Source organism: Oxyura jamaicensis, chromosome 3 (assembly GCF_011077185.1).
Source record: "Oxyura jamaicensis isolate SHBP4307 breed ruddy duck chromosome 3, BPBGC_Ojam_1.0, whole genome shotgun sequence".
NCBI lineage: Eukaryota > Metazoa > Chordata > Aves > Anseriformes > Anatidae > Oxyura > Oxyura jamaicensis.
In genome coordinates, this window is record NC_048895.1 from 109,319,255 (window position 1) to 109,339,485 (window position 20,231).

A 20,231-nucleotide genomic window follows, 5' to 3' on the forward strand; every position below is an offset into this window, starting at 1 on the left:
CTTGTAGCTAGAACAGTGTCAGTATCATACCGGTGCTTTGGCTGTTGCTGGACCATGCTGGTGTGGCATGGAGGCTGCACCTCTGCACACCCTCACCAAAAGGCCAGTACTCACATCACCAGGACCACTGACCTAAACCAGCCAAAGCAATCTTCCATACAACATGTTTGGCAATAAAAGCTGAGGGAGGGGAAGGAGAGGAGGGGCTCTCAGAAAAACGGTCTTCATGAGCAACAGCTACACGTACTGAGGCCTGCTTCACAAGATGTGGCCAAACATCACTTGCTGAGGGGAAGTAGAGATTGTTTTCTCCCTTTGTTTTCATGTGGCTTTTGCTTGTTTTTGTCTCTTTTACTTTAATTAAACTGTCCTTATTACAACCTGTGAGCCTCTTTTTTCATCATATTCTCTCCTTTTGAGGGGGAGTGAGAGTGGCATGGTGGAGAGTGGATGGGCCCTGCCCATCCGGGTGAAACCACTGCAGTTGTTGACTTAAACTTTCCTCTGAAATAAAGTCATCTGCTTGAAATATGCAAAACTTATTTTTTTCATGCTCAAATTGGATAGTTCTGATGAGTTACAATCTCAGGAATGCCAGGAATTCTCTTAGAGTGACATACTTTGAGGAATACGGAAGAACTTAATTGACAAATGAGAAAAACAAAAGTTACCTCTTTTGGTCCATGTTTAAAAAAATATCAGAGACAGATAAAAAAAAAATAGGGAAAACTAGTAATTCCCATAATGGTCCAGTCACTGCAACTAAGTGACATCTTAGTACTATGTGTATATATGCAGCTATGTAACTTGATGGAAAATAGGTTAAGCCCCATTTCATCTCCCTGAAATGTGCACGTATGAAAGTTATCTGTGCAAGCCTAAGTCGGTGGAGACTACTTATAGGCACAAACTACAAATAGGCACATCTAGGGAAACACTTCACCTCATGTAACAGAAGGTAAAAAAACATCCTGCTTTTCTGTGTGGATTGTAGAGGTAACCTGGAGACAGACAACTGACTTTAAGATGCCTAAAGTTAGGGAGATGTATCCTACCTCTAGCACATAGCCCTGAGTCAGACAGGACAAGGAGTTACTGTCTGGCTCTGGAGGGCTCCACATCAGTGTGTAGGGTAGCCCTATAAGGGTTGTTCTTTAGGTGTAGTGCTACATTAAGAGACTAAGATGACTAACTCATACTCTCTGAATCACTATGCAAGATCTCAGTGTCTTATTTTTAGGTGCTACTGTTACTGTGGTTGTTTGGATCTGACCTCCAGTCTATCAATGAAAAAACAATGTCTGCTTTTATTTATCTGTTTAATCCAAACTGTTAATTTGTTTCCCTCTGGCTTCAGTCTAGGGGGAGGCATGCACTTTCACATGAATTGTCAGCGGATCGCGATAAAGTAGTGTGACTCCTGCTACATATCTGTTCTTTAGCAGTGTGTGCTCAGGGACAATTTCTTTTACACACTGACAGTTTCACACATTATTTTTTTTCCTGATACTTAGAAGAAATGAAAGGATTTCACAAACTTGCTAAAGATGCTGATTCCCAAAGCTCTGTATTGTGAGTTTTTTATTAAAGCATTCCAGCGTCACAGCATCCAGACTCGTGCCCTCTTAGTTGATAGTCAAGGGGGACATTTGCAGGACTGACTGCACAGTGACCTCAGGCTTCCAGCAGCAGAAAAAATGCCTCAGGGAAACTCAAGAGATTTATCATAATGCTGTTTGTTTACAGAAACTTTCAGGTACAACAGAGACTGACAGGTACAGTACCACATAGGTTAAACAGTAAAGAGCTTAGCAATAACAATGTAAAAAGACAGGCAGTCCAATATTTACATTGTATACAAAATTTCTCTCTGTTGGATGATGTTTAGAGTTCCCTAGAGCTATTTTCCTTGATATGCTGACGTTTTTGGGCCTACAGTTCAACATGCTGTTCTGGGTAGCAATTCATGAGGCTTTTTTTTTTTTTTTCCTGTGATATTTCTTACAGCTGGTCAAATGTTGGAGAAAGTAAAATATTTTAAGCAGGCTTTTGCCTCATACATCCATACTAATATTTTTCAGAGCCACTGCCATGATAGTTTGATACAGAAGTAGAGTAAGGTCATAAAAATTTACTGGCCACAATTTGGCTTTTCTGTTTAGCATGTGGAAAGGAAGAGTCAAGTTCTCACTGGTGAATTGAAGAGCCTAGCTAGCTGGAAGGCAAGTTCCAAGTAAGAACCTCAATTTTCCTTTGATGTAAAGTATCTCTCTTTGGTACGTGTACATTTCTGCAAAATCTGAATAAATCACAAAAATATATTTCTCCACATAAACTTTATTGTAGAAGGGGACAATGGTATCCTTGCTGGACAGATAGGGTTTTGAGACTCAGTGTCCCAGCTCACAGACTTAGTTGCAGAAGTTGTTTTTTAGCAGGTTGGAATTAAACACTGGATTCCAAGTATACAGTCATTAAAATCTCTGTATAATCCTCCAGCTGTACAGATTTTTCCCAGTGAAGTTTCCTTAAATGCGTGCTTAGGCTTTAGGGTGGGATGAATCACTGCGTGGTCTCCAGTGACTATGAAGGGAACATCAGCTTCCAGATTAGACCAGGCACCTGCCTTGCATGCTCACAAGATCCATGAGGTAAACCTAGGTATAAAACAACTAAGCCTCCAAGAGATGTGATTTCAGGCACAAATCCCACCTTGGTATTTGCTGTTGGTTATGCAGGTAGCTTTTCGCTCAGCTATGAATACTCTGACACCCTTCTCCAAGCTATTGATGTTCACTGGAGCAAAGGTCCCTAAAAGTCAGGGAAGTTCATCTGTGAATATAGATCACATGCCGTTAGTCTCCTGAATCCCAGGCTAGCAAATTATTGGAACATTTTTCCTTCCAGTAATTACATGAACTCTTTATGAAGCTTGATTCAAAATATTTTTGTAGCCATTAGGTAATTTTTTTGCACTTTCAAATTTGAGCTTTGATTAATACAATCATCACAAATGTCTCTCTCATATTCAGCTGCTTTTTGTATTTATTTATTTATTTATTTATTTTAAATCACTTTATTTACTGATTTTACCTGTTGAAAAAGTTTTAATGCTCTTATCTGGAGGTGCTATCATTCTTTATTTTATTCTAAATTCTGTGGGGCTGAATCATGCTATTCCTATGCACATTATTACAGTTCATGAAAAATAAAATACAAGTATACATGAATCGCAACACCCTTCAGAGTTTCTGCTCTCCAAACAAAAACAGAGTTTCTTCTCCATATGAAAATAATTTCATTTATGAGCTAGCTCATAATTTCATTTATGAGCTAGATGATAGCAGCTAGAAAGACAAAAAAGTAATGCAAAACATTTTCAGGATTTTATATATATATATTTATATAGGTGTATGTGCATGAAAAAACAATGCATAAAGTCTTCTGATCAACCAACCTTGAAATAAACCACAAGCAAAAGGGACACAGAAATGACACCTATATAATAGTCTCCAAAGACAAAAAAATAACTATTGGTCTTACAAATTGGTAGTTGCTTGAAGTCTAGACTGCAAACCATATTAGATTGTGCAACTCTCAAACCACACAAGGATGGAGAGTATTATAGCAGCTGTTAGGACATTGACAGAAATCTGAAAAGTGCAAAGGAGAAACATAACCAAAAAAAAAAAAAAAAAAAAAAAAAGGAAAAAAAAAAGCCTTTCCAGATGGCTGTACAGGTTCCTAAAATACACACTGCCACTGAAGGTTGGCTGGATTGAAAAGGAAAAAGATGTCTAAAATAATAATAATAATAAAAGCTGTAGAAGCTGCTGCATGTTAAAAATAGCAAATTAGAAGACATTTTAAGTGAAAAAAATTATCTACTCTCTGTAGAACTTAAATATACAGTATAAAGTTGCAGATGGGAGGTATAACTAAGATTGGTGTATAGATAGTAATGTGAGCACCATTTAAAAAAGAATGGATGAATGGTTACATGATAAATGCCATTTAGCTGCATTTTGATAAAACAGACTTAATGTTGCTAGACTAAGAGAAGCAACTAAAACCAATGTTGACTAGAAAGTCTGCCTGCTTCTTTTCTGTAGATACCTCATCACACATGCCCATGCCAGTGTTACCTCCAGATTATACTAATGTAACTGATTTATCGGGGTCTGCTTTTGGTATGTGGTCCCCAGAAAGCAGAAGAAATGAAGCTGGAACTCATGCATGAGAGCTTGTCAGTGTCTGCAAATTGTAGTTTCCTTGAATAACTGCTTGCTGTTTAAGATGAATGGCAATTCCATATATCATGACACATAGTGAACACCATTAACAGATATATTTCTGGATGTCAAAGTGCTCCTGATATTACTTTCTACTGAGAAACTTTCACCAGTTCAGCTAAAAGTTTCCAGACCCATTTTTCTGCAAGAGAAGTTGGACAATAATCATCAAAACTCTTCCAAAATCAAAACTTAAAGGACTTAGGGCTGCATTCCACATGATCTAAAATGAGAAACGTGCTATTGTTGCAGTGTTACAGTTATGATTACTGCAATAAGAGAGTTAAAATTTTGGCAGGTTTCTGCTGTTGTGACTGTCATCAAGAGGCTGTACTGAGTTAGGACATTCCTTCCAGTCTCTAGCATCGAGGTATTCATGGTCGATTTACACTTTTTTGTTCTCTTACCAACATTAATCTTTAGCTTTCACCATTTTTTCATTTAATTTCTAATTTCTAATTAGCTTTATCTTTCATTCCACTTAAGTTTCATTTCCTAGACTAACCGAGCCACCTTCTAGAGGTGTACCTAGAGGTGATCAATTGCTTACCTCTCATGATCTATCTCCTGCTCTCCCTTGGCCAGCCTTACAGTCCCTCCCTCCATTTCTCTCAGTTTGGTCATGGGCAACAGCCAGAGGTGCATGAGATATTCCAGTGCTGGTAATGCACCTAAAAACAAGGAAAGGAGAAAAAACAGAGCCTGACATCTTAACTTAAGAATTGTTATTTCTGAGCATTTAATTGTGATTTCTTAACACACTAAACATTTTTCGTACCATAGAGGCACATATAGAGCAGAGAGTGATATTTTTGAAATAACTATCTAAACTTCCACAGCCTGTCAGTATAATTCCACACTCTATTGCTAATTTCAATCTAAATTGCTTCCTTTCAGGCCCAAAACCATGCAATCTAAATAATATATTAAACATGAAGGATCCAAATGAAGCCTGGCAGTCACTCAAGGTGAGATTACAGGCTGTTTAAAATGAGCATGTGCCATTTTAGAGGCAGGTGTCTCGAAGGTAATTGTCATCATCTTCTCCTTTGGATTATTCCAGAATTCATCAGGAAGATTGTGTACTTCCATTAGCCTCGACAGCTGGTTCTGCTGACGCCTGGATGTCATAAAAAGTGTTGTTAGAGTGATACATTTCTCATGGAGAGTGCATGGGTACATGAAAGAAATACTGCTCTGAACCAGGTATTCGCCTGAATGAGTCTTTCCTCCTATAGGATAGAATAATCACTCGTTATTAAAGAAAAGATGCCATTGAAAACATTGTCCAAGCTATTACAAGAGCCTTGGCATGCAACCTCCAGATACAATTTCTTATTGTAAATTCCCTTGCAGGAAAATGATACAAATAACATGTCATTCTAGATGACAGACTTTGCTTTCCTAACCATATTTCCTAGCCAATCAACAGAGTAATAATTTTGTTAAACAATTTAAAACATATCTATGGCTTTATGAATGTATGGACATTGTATACAGTCTCTATATTGTGCCTCAGCTAAATTAGGAAGTTATATCCTGGCTCGGTAAAGTACTTGCATAAAGAACAATTACTTGGAATATTTATAGCAGTTGCTTAGGTGTTCCCTAGCTGTTTTGATTAATTAAGCCTCTAGAAAGGCTCCCTCCCCAACATCAGCAATCGTTGTTTATTAAAACCATTACACTGCTTTCTCAGGATCTTCCTGTTGAGCTATAATTTCATTATCTCAGTGACTGGCTCCACTGGGGTGTTTCTGTTTGAAGGCAAGAAGATTAGTGTGTTAACCCTTTGTTTTGTATATTGTATACTATTTCTGACACACAATTATAAATCAGTCATTGTAACTGCACTACATGCAGTAGCTCTAAGTGAAGCAGAAGAAACAAAACTTAGCTCTAAGAAGCAAAGCTTAGATTGCTCAGTGTGACAAAATCCAGATAATCGCCATTCTAGATTACTGAAGGAACTGGTGCAGGAAATACCAAGTCCAGCAGCAAGGATTTTAATGAACTTTTATGTTTTGGGTGCAGTAGAATCCCACAATTAGAGAATACCAATCTTTTTGAAAGATTTATTATCCTATTATCCCCCACAATTTACTGTTTTCTTACTTCTCTCCAGAGCCATCTCAGGGCTTCTTAATTGTGAGCAAAACTGATTTTTGCCACTGCAGTGGGTGAGGATCAAGGATATTTATTTTGTCTTCTTTGTTTGTAGGGATATTTCAGTTTTGTGATCATGCGAAGGAGAGTTTTGTGAGGTCAGAGTAGACAATAAGGGGATAGAAGAGTTTTTAAAAATTTCATGTGAAATAGGGACAACTGGAAGAGATAAGTGAGATTTTGTGTGCCGTAGGTCTGAGGTGGTTTTCCTCTTTCACTACCCTGCCAATCAAATTTCTGTTTTTTCCCTGAGAAAGCCTTCACCCCACAGAAAGGATACTGGTGCAGGCTCAGCATGGACTATGTGCTGAGGGCATAGCCTGAATCATAGCCAGGTCTATGAGAAGTTGGAACTAGTGCTCTCAGGCTTTTCACCTCCCTAGAGCCTCTTTTTTTTTTTTTTTTTTCTTTTTTTTTTCTTTTTTTTTTTTTTTTTCGTATATACCATTCATACAAAATTTACTCCTGTGTTGTCGCCATCCCTTTATATATTCCTTCCTCTCCCTTCACCTTCTTCCAGGGTAAGATTTATTTCCATAGGGTGTCCTTCTTTTGGCTGGACTTCTCTTTCTCCAGTCCATCCAGTCCAGTCCAGCACAGGACAGTCTCCTACTTTCTCTGAAACCACCCTTGTATTCTTTTCCTTTTGACTGGGAGCTCTTTTATTTTTTATTTTTTTTTCTAATTAATTTTTTGCCCAGTCTGGCTCCATTCTGCTTTCTTCCTCTAACTCCATCTTTCCACTGTCACCGAGAACAGGAGCTGGACGTGACCCACTTTTGCCTCCTGCTCCCAGTGCTGTCAGGGAAGCAGAAACAAGACACAGAGGACGTGTGGGGGGCAAGGTAAACAGACATCAAAACAGTGGCTCTCCTTGACAGCTGCCACCCCAGTCTATACCTAAATTCAGCCCTACTACCAGACAGAAAATTAGAAAAGTGTTTGAAGGAAAAGATAATTAAGGAATAAAGGCAAATGGAAAACTAGATAAATCAAAGGTAAATTTTGTCAGATTAGCCTATTATCTTTATTTTTTTCTATTTGTTTTCTTCCTATGCAGGGTAATGCAGAGGCTTTAGGAAATTCATACGGTAGGTGGGATGACGACAATTAGTAGAGAAAGTAAAATGGATTAAAGAGCTGTTGAAAGGAGAGGATATGCAGAAAGGGGATACTGGGATGGAGAAAGGCTACTGCTAGTATCCTCAAGGGATCAGTCTATGACAGATCCTGTTTAATGTATTCATTAATGACCTAAATTTAGGGAACTAAATATGCGCTTCTGAAATTCATAAATGGGTATGAAGCTGGGAGGTAATGCTGAAACAGGGAGTGGGGTGGGAATCATCCATTAAGAAAAGGGTGAGAGGAGTATCAGATGACTCAGGCAACTGAAATAAGAAGTGTGAAACTCTATAGAGGTTCAAATGACTAGGCACTCAGAAACCAGTAATAAAAAAATCTGCTATAAATAGAGAATTTCTAAATTGGAAGACAGAAAGCATCCTTCCTTAGCTGGAAGATGGCTATGAACTGTGAAGGATTTTACTCATCTTCATGTGTTTTCCATTTTAAGATGGCATTCATTGGTTAAACCTTATTTGGCAGACTAAAAGATTTTGCCTTTTTAACCTAAACAACTGAGTATCAAAAGCGATAAGGTAACTTTCTACAAATACTTTCAGAGTAGGAAATAAATAGGAAAAAAGGTTTGAAGTTAAAAGATAAGATGTATACAAGATCAAAATTAATCTTCAGCAAGTCTATGAACAACGACAACAAAAAAATAAAATAGAAAATTTTGAATGACTGGAATCATCTTCCACATAGCAGACTGGAGAAAGAATCGACATTGCTTTAAGATGATGCTTGGTAAACTAATGAAAGGAATTGTAGATCAAAATAGTAGAATTTAAGGAGACTAGAAATGAAGTTTTTGATACAAGTCCTTGGAGATATGGTGTCTTTGAAAACAAGACCAAGTCACTTGATCACACTGTATATTAATATCTTTCTGGGCTTGAGGTTGCTTGAAGGAGGGTGGATTTTTCCCTGATGATCCACAGATAACTTCTGGGGATTGTGTGAGTAGAGTTGCTTTCCTTAGACCTTTGTGCATGAGGAGAAATAAGCTCTCCTGGTTTTCCTGGAGCCATTACCTGTTCAAGATGCAATGGTATGAGTCTTCAGCTTAGATTGACAGGTACTAGTTTTCACCCCTCTCTTCTGCACTGTAGGATATGATCTACTTTCTGGATTCATGAGATTCGTCTGTTCTTATGCATGACGAATTAGATGAGAGTAGGTAAATGGAAGAGACTGAGCTTGAGTCACAGTAAATCTTTATTTATTAAATACCAAATAACAAAAGCAGTGCAGGACATTGGGAACACATTCAGTCCCTTCACGTTCCATTCAGAGGCTCATTGTAGTTGTAGCTTTGAGTTTTCTACTTTAGGTCATAAGGTTCTTTGAGGTTGTACGAGAGGAACTGCTGATGCTTTCCTCAAGCATCACACAAAGGAAGGATGAGTGAAATCAATGAAGCAACATTCAGTAGCACAGGTGATCCCTTCTAGTCCTACATTCCTGTTAAAAATTGGTTGAAATGTGAAGTTTATAATCAGGCAAAACTTTTCTTAGAACTCTACTTGAATAGAAGTTTCTTGTAATATTTCTTCTATGTAGACTCCCTGCTCTCTTAATCATTCTTTTTTTCCTAAATAATAATCCATTTCCAATAAAAACATCACAGTGTGCACAGACTCTACAGTCTCAAAGAATTTTCCCAGCAAGAATTATTTTAAATAATGGTAAATAATGGTAAATAAATGGTAATGGTAAAGAACTATAATGGTAAAGGAAGGCATTAAGAGATAGGAATTGGAAAAAAAAAAATCACAATAAATTGATAAATAATTTCTTTTGTTCAAAATGTTCACCAAAATTTATTTTGTTAATATGTGTTTTCCCTCAAAAAGATTAAATGAGAAAGAAAAAAATAGAAATCACAGAATTATAGAAAGAACTAAATATTACTGCTCAAAATAAAAGGAAACATTCAGTTTTGCTTGAAAACCAATATTTTGAAAGAACTGAAAATTTTCTATTGAAAAATGTTTCTAAGGAAACATGCTTTTCATTGGGAGTGTTTTTGACAACCCATAATTATCTTTATTTAGTATTAACAAAACCAGAATTGTGTTTGATTCAGACACAGACTGGACATAGAAATAGGCAAAGAGTGCACTCAGTACACCACTGATAAAAGTGATCTGGAAGATACATTTTGAAGCATAGCCCAAGGTTACAGTATATAGAAGGACAGAGTCTATCATGATAGCTTCCTTCCATTTTTTCTTAAATATTTTTAAAGCTATTCTGTTTTGGCATCTACTTGAGCCACAGACATCATTCCCTTCATCTAATTCAGCATCTCTCCTGATCATAACAGAGTGTTTTTAAAAGAGCTTTTAAAACATAGAAATAATAAGTTCACTATGATATGAGGAATGCAGGTGATATAAATTATTTCTTTTTAGAATTCCTTTAGATTTTTGGAATTTAGAGTCATGCTGTGTTGCAAAAATTTTCTAAAAAAAAACTTTATTTACAGGCCCCAGACCAAGGATATCATGCTGAATGTGGCCCTTTCTGATTTTACGTGAAGTAAACCACTACGTGCTGCCTCTAATTCCCATGATCCATATTCCTTGTTCAGGTACATTTTATGTGAATACATATTTCTTACTACACATTTCTCTTAATGAAAGTCTGTAATTCTTGAGATCCCTGTGGACAGAAGAGAGGATACACCTTTTCACTCTGAAGAAATAATTTTGGACTATTTGGTTTCTAGTGTGTCTATCCAAATACTCGAAGAAATCAAGGTCAATGGCACAGATATTGTAACTTGACTGTTGTATGGTCCCGAGGATTCTTGGCATCCCTCTGGCCTGAGGTAATGTAGTCTCCCAAGCTGTTCCTGTGCATGATCCAGGAATAAGGTTGTGCCAGGGAACATTCCCTATTGGCAGCGTAGATGTGGCCAATGTGATGAAGAGTTCAAGCGTGGGCATGAAGAGGATTGTCATGTGTTAGTTTATGAGTGGAGAAGGGGCCGTGGCATCCTGTGCTAGAAAACTAGAAAGTAGAGATTTTGTCTGTTTCAGACAAATCTTTATGTGCCTACCCAGAGAAACAAGTAGGTGTAAGATAGCTGGGTAGCAGACGGTGATGTGGGAAACAAGACCAGCTCAGGTAGAAAACTGAACTCATGCTGGCAAAGAATGTCACAGTAGAAAGTGTTTTTATCACAAGAACGTAATAGCTGTGGGGCTACAGGAAGTGTGATTGTGAATGAAAGTGCTAATTACATGAAGTTGTGATTCTGTGGGAGTGGGGGTTGTAGAATGATGCATGGAAAGGCATCAAGAATTTTAAAGAATATATTTTTTTTTCCAAAGGCAATAGAGTTAGTTGAGAAAAACAACAAATTTATGGGGGAAAAAAAAAGAAAAAAGCTACCTTAGATTGAGTTTGAATAGACCACAGAATAGTTTTTCAGGGAAAGAAGAGAAAACCATGCCACTGACAACTTGTACAACTGAACCGAGTAAGGAATAAAGACTTCATGCTTGGGAAATGCTACCCTGAGAAACTTGTCTGGAACTGCCAGAGACAGTTAGTATGGTACATTCTTCAGAAGAAATGAGAAAGGAATAGAGGTGAATAAGCTGAACCTCAGAAAGTTATAAAACATTTTGTCTGGATCACAAGAAGATTATTAGTATCATTAGTATGTACAGAGAGACCCAATTAATATTGAGGGATAAACTACTGCAGGTTTCATAGGAAGACGAAGAGAGAAGAGCGTATTCATCATTGAGTCATGGAACATTAAAGAAAAATAGTAGTATGTTATCGAATGGTAATTATATTTCTTCTACAGAAGTTCTCACCTGTTGTAAATCAGCAGATTTCTTTTGAAGTGGGAATTCTGGTGGTTTATAAACAGAGGAGAACTTGGCTGGCTGCTTGTCTTCCCATGCTGTCCTTGTAACACTTTGGACTGGAAACATTCATGCTCATGTTTTCCTGAATTTTAAGATAGTATGGATTGTGAAATATTTGGCAGCCTGAGCAGTGCCGTCTATCACTGCCGTTAGCATAATGGGAAAGCTGTTTGACCACAAAGCACACTCCACAACGACAACAAAAGAGAAACTCATTTGAAGTGTCGGCAAACTAGGGAACAATGAGCCCAGTCTTGAGAGGTGCAGCCCAGGCATAGCTCTCTTTAGAAGCAAATAAGGCAGATTTTGAATGCAAGAAAGAAAAAAGTTCTCTAGGGCTTATTCCTAAAAGGAACGAAAAACCTCTAGAGTAGTCAGTACTCCATATTGCCACTGAATTCTTATTATTCTGTTCTTGCTTCTTTATTACGTCCTCACAACAAAATGTAGAACATTGTGCTTCTAAATCTGGAGGCTGTTTGGCTGTTTCTTTTTCTTTTTTTTTTTTTTTCATAATGAAGTGTAGTTTTATTTTCATTTCACAATACATGCTCTTAAAAACCATAAGAAATTGTGCTTTGCAAGTTATCTGACAAAATGAAACTAATAATTTTGTTTGCTGCTAGTATCCTCCAAACGGTAATGTTAACCGAGGTATCAATTATTTAGGACTATGAAGCACTAATATGGGTATGGTGATTTCTCATTTCTACTAACAACTTCAAAACTAATTCTCATTAGCTTGAAATAATTATTTAGCTGCTTAGGAAGTGATTAAATTCAAACAGAAGTATATAATGTGTTTACAAAAAAGGAATTGGTTGACATTACAAAATGTTAATGGCTTTATTCCTTAAAACTGATTATTGGATTGGCCCATACATTTAAGGAATGTTCTTTAAACTGTGTACTGCCTTTTTCTTTCATGTAGAAATTGCATCTAATTTGGATTTAAAAAAAAATAAAATTGGGGGGCTATCAGCTACCAATTAAACAACAATCATTAAAAAAAAAATCCTAGAAGTATGTAATTCAGATTTTAATGGAAAAGCAAAATTATTTGCCCAAAATTGCTTGGCTAAGATTGTTCTGATTTTTTTTTTTATATATATATATATATTTATATTTATAGCACTTAAAGATTGGGAATAAAGTAGCAGAAGGAAATCCTGTCACTCGTTCAGAGTCCAGAAACTCAGAGGTAGGGAAGACTCAGACTCCTAAAACAAACATGAAGTTTGGGTCTCTGTGTTCCTAGCTGGAAATTCTTGATTTATTGTGTGAGCCAGACTGAAAATACCAACAGCTCTAAGACTCTCTCTTTTTAACCAGTTCTAAAATTCTTTTCTAAGCTACATTTTGGGGATTCTTAGTTCCTGCCTACAAAAACAAACAAACAAACAAAGCAACAAAACCAAAAATATCTCCTCTGGAGATATTTAAGGCCCATCTGGATGCCTACCTGGACAACCTGCTCTAGGGAACCTGCTTTGGCAGGGGGGTTGGACCTGATGATCTCTTAAGGTCCCTTCCAACCCCTACAATTCTGTGATTCTGTGATTCTGATTCTGTGATTTTCATTCCTTGAAAGCTTGAGGCTTCCTTTTGAAGGAGACACTTTCTTGGGTATATCTTCTTCACTTATCTTCCAGGTTTTAGGATTATGTACTCAGCTGTAATGAAAAAGTACTGAGAAACAAGTGTAAAAATGAAGTGATGGGAAATGTTCTCTCTGCATTATAGCTTCCATCTTGGATGATGCACAGGGAGCTTAAGTCAGGAGCTCAGAAGCAGATGCATGGATGCTATTAAAGCTTATGTGCCAAAGCATTAAAACTAGAACTGTTCTTCTCCATAAAGGATAGAAAAAAGAGGGCCCTATAGCCATAAATTTGCCAGTAAAGTGCATGTTCACTGTATCATTTGGCTCAATAAAAAATGCAGCATGTGGCAAAATTTTAGACAGATAGATGTAATTAACACTGAAAGGCAGATGGCAAGGAAAAGGGACAAGGGAAGAAACAATATTTGAGACTGGGATACAGTGAAACGCTGTAACATCATAAGTACATTAGGAATTCCATCCTTATAGCAATATTTAAATGCCTGCTTAAACAGAAGAATATGCCACAGATTTTTTCCTGAATTAGATCCTAAGTTTTCAAATGAGGGTCAGTATATATTGGTTTATGCATTCACTGTTACATATTGTTGTTATCCAAATTATAAATTTTAAGCATCCTGGAGTTAAGAAATGTGTTTAAGGGTGGCAGTTATACCATTTCTTAGTATGATAAGAAGTGTCAGTGCCCTGCATAACAAATCATGTTTATGTTACAGTAGAAAGTAAACATTTGCATTTCAAACCCACACAAACTGTGCGTAATATCTTTAGGTTGCTCAAGTCAGCCTTGCAAAAAGTTCTGGAGTCCTCATTCGAAGCAAGGTGACTGTTCTCGAACTAACATGCACTTCATTTCAACCTTCGCAACCTATGGTTATGAGTGTCAAACAGTGGGGGGCTTTCAGTACTTGGATTTAATGGAGAGATAATGGCAAAGAGCGCATTAGAAAAAAGGGAGGAGTGAGGTGGAATTAAACTGGGATTTTAAAAAATGGAAAATCAAAGTATGAGGTTTCAGACCTGTCAAAATGTTTAATTCTTCTTGTTCAAGCTGCAGATGGTTTGAGTCATCTTGTGCCAGAATTAACTTGGTGACACAGTAGAATAACCTTTCAGAAATACGTTTCCCATATTTTATTCATTGTTGCACTTTAGCTGAACCTATTCTTTGCATGAATAAGGTATTTGAGATCAGATGCCCTCTTCATACTTGCTTGGTGGGAATTAGAATGTGACTTGTTAAGAGCTAAGCCTAATTATGAAATGAAGGCATGAAATGTTGCTTTTGCTTACAGTGTGTTGTGCATCTTCATCTGTCTATGCAAAATACTTATGAAGTGTGCTAAAAATGAAACCCTTGTGTCTACATCATGCAAACAATCTGGAATGCCACCTTCTGTTATATAATAAACGCAGCCTCATTTATTATATAGAAGAAAAATAAACCAAATGTAATATCCATACCGTTGAACTGGCTATTTAAGATAAAAGGGTCTGTTCTACTGTTTGGATGCCAAAAGATACTGTTTATCAGATGCCAAAGCCAAGTAGAGGTTACAATGTGGTTGCTGCAGTGTTCGCAGAGGTTTAGCAGGTCAAGGTACAAAGTAAAAAGCTGGGAATGAGTGTCAGAAGTTACCCATTTCAAAGGTGGCATGTTTTTTCCTTCCCCTAGGAATATCCTCTGCCTTCTACCAGCCAGTCCCTTTTGCTGACAGATGCTGTAGAGGGTCCTTTGTAGAGTGGAGACCATTAGAGCAGGACTCTGTGCGAGATCCAAAAATGGTCTGTATATCTGGGAGACAGATTTTGAAAGTGGTTTTGATACTGCACAAATCAGTCTTATTTAGCATAATGTGTCCCTTTAAGGTGGAATCAAGTCTTTTCTTAAAGATGTAAAGAAGAGAAGCCACTTTGAACTCTAAGTATTACTGGTTCAATGGCTGTCAATGAAATACATGTGTATATATTTTCACAATGCACATATCTCATTATACAATTAAAATACAAATAAAATATTTGTTCAATGCAAGCTGCATACATATTTAAGTGGTTTCAGTAAAAGGATTATTTTGATTTTTAAATTAATTTTGGATTTTTTTTCTATCTGAAAAAGTTATCCGTACTTCATACAAGGGACTTTATTGAAGCAGATGACATCTTTCAAACAAGAAGAAGCATTTTAAGTTCAAGTGCTACATTTTGGTCTGAGGCAGGTGATTACTTTTATAAATCAGCTGTAAAAGGTAATCCTGAAAGCTCTCCATAAATAATAACTAGGACTGAAAATTTCTGTGTAGTGTGTGTGTATAATGGGAGGAAAATAGAATTGAGGGAAATGGAGTTGAGGTTAAATGACTTTCCTTATGTAGCTAAATGGGCGTTTCTGCCATGGAAATCAAATGAGGGGTATACATATGGAAAGAGGGCAGGATCTGGTACAAGCTTTGTAAATGCTTCAAAAAATTATGCTGAGCAGCCCAGTCTGTTACAGCTTTTGAACAAAATCTGGAGGAGTGTTCATAACAAGTATAGAGCAATTTACATATTTTTCAGTTGTCAGACAATGTGCGCCACCAACTAACAGAGATGACTGGGTAGTATGGAAATCTGCTGCTGAAAAGTTGTCCAAATAGATTTCAGTTCATCATGTTCTTCCATTATTGTCTGTGAACATTTGTACAAGTAAAACTTTGTTTAGAGATGGTGAATTATAAACCTGCACAGGAAGTTTATTTAATCAAAGCTGTATTTGTGCCAATGTGGAAAATGGTTTAGCACAGTTAGGTCACATGGTCAAGAAACTAATGCTATTTGTTGCATGATATGGATAGCTGTTCATGAAGCTGCAGTAGCAAATTCTTAGCTGTGAGGCTGATGTAGCCAACATTTGCAAATACATATAGCTCAAGCACTTTTTAGATATAATTTCTTTAAATTTTCCAATAAATTAATTTCCAAATTCTGGAGAATATGTTGCTTTTTTTTTTTTTTTTTCAAATACCAATATTTTATCAAATTATAAAAAAATATATATATACTTAATATAGAATCATTAGGGCTTGGTCTCCTTCAGCAGTATGGTGAGTAAGTACGTATAATCTGATTTTTCTGGTGACTTCATAGGTAGAAGAAAGGACAAAATTTATTGAATTAATAAATTCAGCCTTGAATTTGTAGCACAAATATTTCAGTTATTGCTACTTAAACATGAATTTAATGTTTCTCTTTAAAATTTAAAGAAAAATATAAAAGTACTGTGTTACCTTGTCATGTATTTCTGGATGCAGTTCAGATGGCACTTAAGGGGAGTCTTGACACCGTATATAAGTATTGCCTTATAAAGGAAACTCTGAAGAGTTCCCATAAAGAGAGGGAAAAGTAGAAAGTTCTAGCTCTATTTTATAAAAGAGTGATGTTTTTTTATTATTATTTTTTTATTTTTTATTTTCACACCAAATACAGTAGTTGACTTTAATCTCATCAGTTAAGGTCTGAGAATGTTTTCAGTTTTACCCTGTTTCTGTTTGTACTTACATTAGAAAAAAGATCCCAAGAATGTTGAATATGCTCACTTTCGTGTTGTAGAGATTTATGAGAAACATAAACCATTTATAAATGGCAGAATGTTTATTATTAACTGATGACTGATGAGAAGATGGAAATTATATCCCTTGAAAAAATGTTTAAAAAAATAACCCTTAAGCAAGATGAGAAGTCAAGCCCCCAGCATTTTTGTGGCTAAGATTTGAAGGAAAATTCCATCAGAGAAAACTGCAGTGGAATTTTTCAGCTTTCCAGCTATGGCCATAGAAGCATTTTGTCAACTGGGAGAAAGGGAAATGGAAAAGAGCCTTTCAGCTGGGAAGCCATCATTTTGGTTTTCCTAAAGGAAAAGTGTTCAAAAATTTTTCCAATGGCAAGTTCCAAACCTGCTTGTTTTGTTCCTGTTGCAATCACAGCTGTCCACTATAAAAATTCCTTAGGCTGAAGGATGAATGCAGGTCTGTTTTCCTAATAGCTATTTGATTTTCTAGCTGTATTAACCTCTTTGTCGTGCAAGCCTTTAACAACATGCTTTCCACCGCCCCCCTTGCCATGGTTTCCCTTCCTTTTGAACCCTTTACCCATCCGTGTTTATGTTATTGCTTTTGATCAGCACATTTCTGTAGTTAATCCCCTCTAGACATATATATATATTTTTATTATTATTATTATTATTATTATTATTATTATTATTTTTTGCTGTTCCTGTTACAGCTTTTCTTACCTGCAAAGATAACAGCTTCACCAGAGCAGCTCAAACATACTGCAAAAAAATCATTAAGAATTTTCACTATAACCTAGCATTTAAAATAGTGGTCAATGTTAAACTGTTTGTGTGTGCACTGTAAGTTATTAGCTCTCCCCAAGAATGTAAAAATATCCTTGTCAGAATTTATATATTATTGAAAGGGTCAATTAGATCTATGCCTGACAAAAGATGGTATTGTTTGGTTAGTAGATTTTAAAAACTCAGGGAGGCAAACTGCTCACAGGTTGTGGAAAGCTCAACATTATCTCCATATTAAGATGGAATGGCAGGAAAGGGAAGGGAAGGGAATAGTTCAGTCGGAAGGGACCTACACAGATCATCGAGTCCAACTGCCTCATAACATCAGGGCTAACCAAAAGTTAAAGTATGTTATCGAGGGCATTATCCAAATGCCTCTTGAATACTGACAGCCATGGTGCACCAACCACCTCCTTAGGAAGCCTGTTCCAGTCTTTGACTACCATCACAATGAGGAAGTTTTTACTAATATCCAGCCTGAACCTCCGCTGCTGCAGCTTTGGGCCATTCCTGTGTGACCCTGCCATCAGTGACCAGGGAGCAGAGACCAGCACCTCACTCTCCACTTCTCCCCAGGAAGCTGAAGGGAGCACTGAGGTCACGTCTCAGTCTCCTTTTCTCCAAACCAGACAACCCAAGCGTCCGTGGTCTCTCTTCATAAGACGTGACTTCCAGCCCTTTTACCAGCTTTGTTGACCTCCTCTGGATGCTTCCAAGTATCTTAGTATCCTCTAAACTTGGGAGTTAATAAAGTCAAAGGAGCATGCAGACATCTGAGCAAAATGGCTTTTAAATTATTTTTCATGTGTGGAATAACATCTTTTGGGTGCATATTGATCAGAGGACTTGTTCTGTCCTTGTAACAATGTGATTTTCCTGTTTTAATGTCAGAAATGAAGTTCTAATAGTCTGAATTTATAGTTTCACTGTCAAATCAATGCTTTGTCAGGTGTCAAAACGATGACTAAAAATATAGTGTATTCTATAATGCAATTATTTTGACCAGTGGCTTACACTTGCTCTTTAATAGCAGCAACCGGTCATACATGTAGTAATTAAGGGCCTAAAAATTGGATATCTTTCTGAAACACTCATTTAGGAACTTGACATTTTTCATGCTTGTCTGTATCTGGGAAAATAGTATATTTGAGGAGTTGATACAATTGGAGATACAATTCCTTTAGCTATTTCTGAGTTATAGGTTTATGTTGAAAGAACACTTTTTTCTATTGTTTAAAAATACATATAACTACTTTTTTATTATTATTTTGAACAGAACTGCAGCAAAGTATTTGAAGCTTGAAACTCAAATCTTCACACATAGATTCTTTTAGTGCTTTTCTTGGTTTGAGGGAAAATAAAAATAAAGGGTCATACATGATTGAAAAAAACTTTTTTTTTTTTTTTTTTTTTTTTTTACTTACCCAGTTTAACACAAAGCTCACAGAAAATGTAAATGTACTCACTAACATTCAACTCAGTGAATGAGGAACTTCAAAGTCTAATAGGAACATTTAAAAATCAACTTATTATGCAAGGGCTCTTTCCCCTTTCTTTTTCTTAGCAGAAGAACAAGAAACTCAGTAATCTGCTACTATTAACTTTTAAGTTCCTTACCACTTAAATGTCAAAATATACCACAAAAGGAAGTTTCTAATAACTGTTCCAACTTTTTTTTTTTTTTTTTTTTTTTTTCATAGTGAAATACGAAGAGTATTACTGTTTTAAGTTGCAAAAAGTAAGAAGTAAAGCTGTTTGGGAATCTTCTGATAAAATGCTTCTTGGTAAAGTATGTCAATTTGTTGAAACAGAAAGTTTTGGCAGAAATACATTGGCTTTGATTAATCTTTTATTGGGAAATGGTTTCTTGGGCTCAAAATGGAATCTCTCATCAAAAGGAGAGACTGAGTGCACAGAATAGTCGATAGCCCAGACACCTGTAGATGATGCACTTTCAAGTCTTCGTTGTGATTGATTCAGGCTACTGGCTTGGATGGGAGTGTGTTCATCTAAGGTAAAGGCCTAATTCTTGGTCTTGCCATCTTGCTTGAGTGCCAGTCCTGTTCTCTCTTCTCTCTTCCTCATGTAATTTTACGTTGTCCTCATATGAAGCTGGAATATTTTAAAATAAGAAAGTATTCTCTGGGAAAGAATGATTTCCATCAGAGCCCTTACAAGAAAAATTGTAGAATATGCATGGTGTGTGCATTAATGTTATTTTTGGCACCTTACCATTATATTAACACTATCTTTTTTTTTTTCACTCTCTGTGGTTATGTAGAATAGGAAGGTTTAAAGTACCTTAGAGTTATAATCTCATTAATTTTCAGTGGAAGTTAGTCACAACTGGAAAATTTATTATTTTGTGGTAGAGAGTAAGTATACATTTAGGAGAAAATGATAATACTTCAGAATAGAATTAATCTGACAAGATGAGCATCTGTAGAGTGTTGACCCATTTTAGGGGTGTGCTTCAGGATCAGATGAATCACTCGCTGAAAGTTATTTCTTTTCATTGACTCTGAAGAGAACATAAGGTTAAGAGGTAGATATCTTCACTGTATATGTCTAAAATTACATGACTATGGGCACCAGTGGTAGGGGCTTTACAGGTCCATAAGTGAATAAGGGGCAAGTGGAAATAATACGATCTTAACTATGGGAGTATGTTCTCTGGAAATTCCTTCTCTAAAGACTTACTGTAGCACCAAAATAAGAGTAGACTTATAAATAATGCTAGAAAAATTTTAACTCCTCCATCAGCTCCCATAACCCCACCATGCTGGTAGTATCATCTGATT

At 36.5% G+C, this 20,231-nt stretch overlaps 1 long non-coding RNA gene across 1 annotated transcript in view; it reads left to right on the forward strand.

The window, feature by feature from the left end:
- LOC118163746 overlaps positions 1-14,985 on the forward strand; it is a 33,566-nt gene extending 18,581 nt beyond the window's left edge. Inside the window, exons 2-5 of the long non-coding RNA XR_004749171.1 lie at positions 4,591-4,662; positions 5,190-5,260; positions 5,356-5,498; positions 14,773-14,985. This is a non-coding gene — a long non-coding RNA (uncharacterized LOC118163746). The remainder of the gene's footprint in view (positions 1-4,590; positions 4,663-5,189; positions 5,261-5,355; positions 5,499-14,772) is intronic.
- Positions 14,986-20,231: the final 5,246 nt, after the last annotated feature.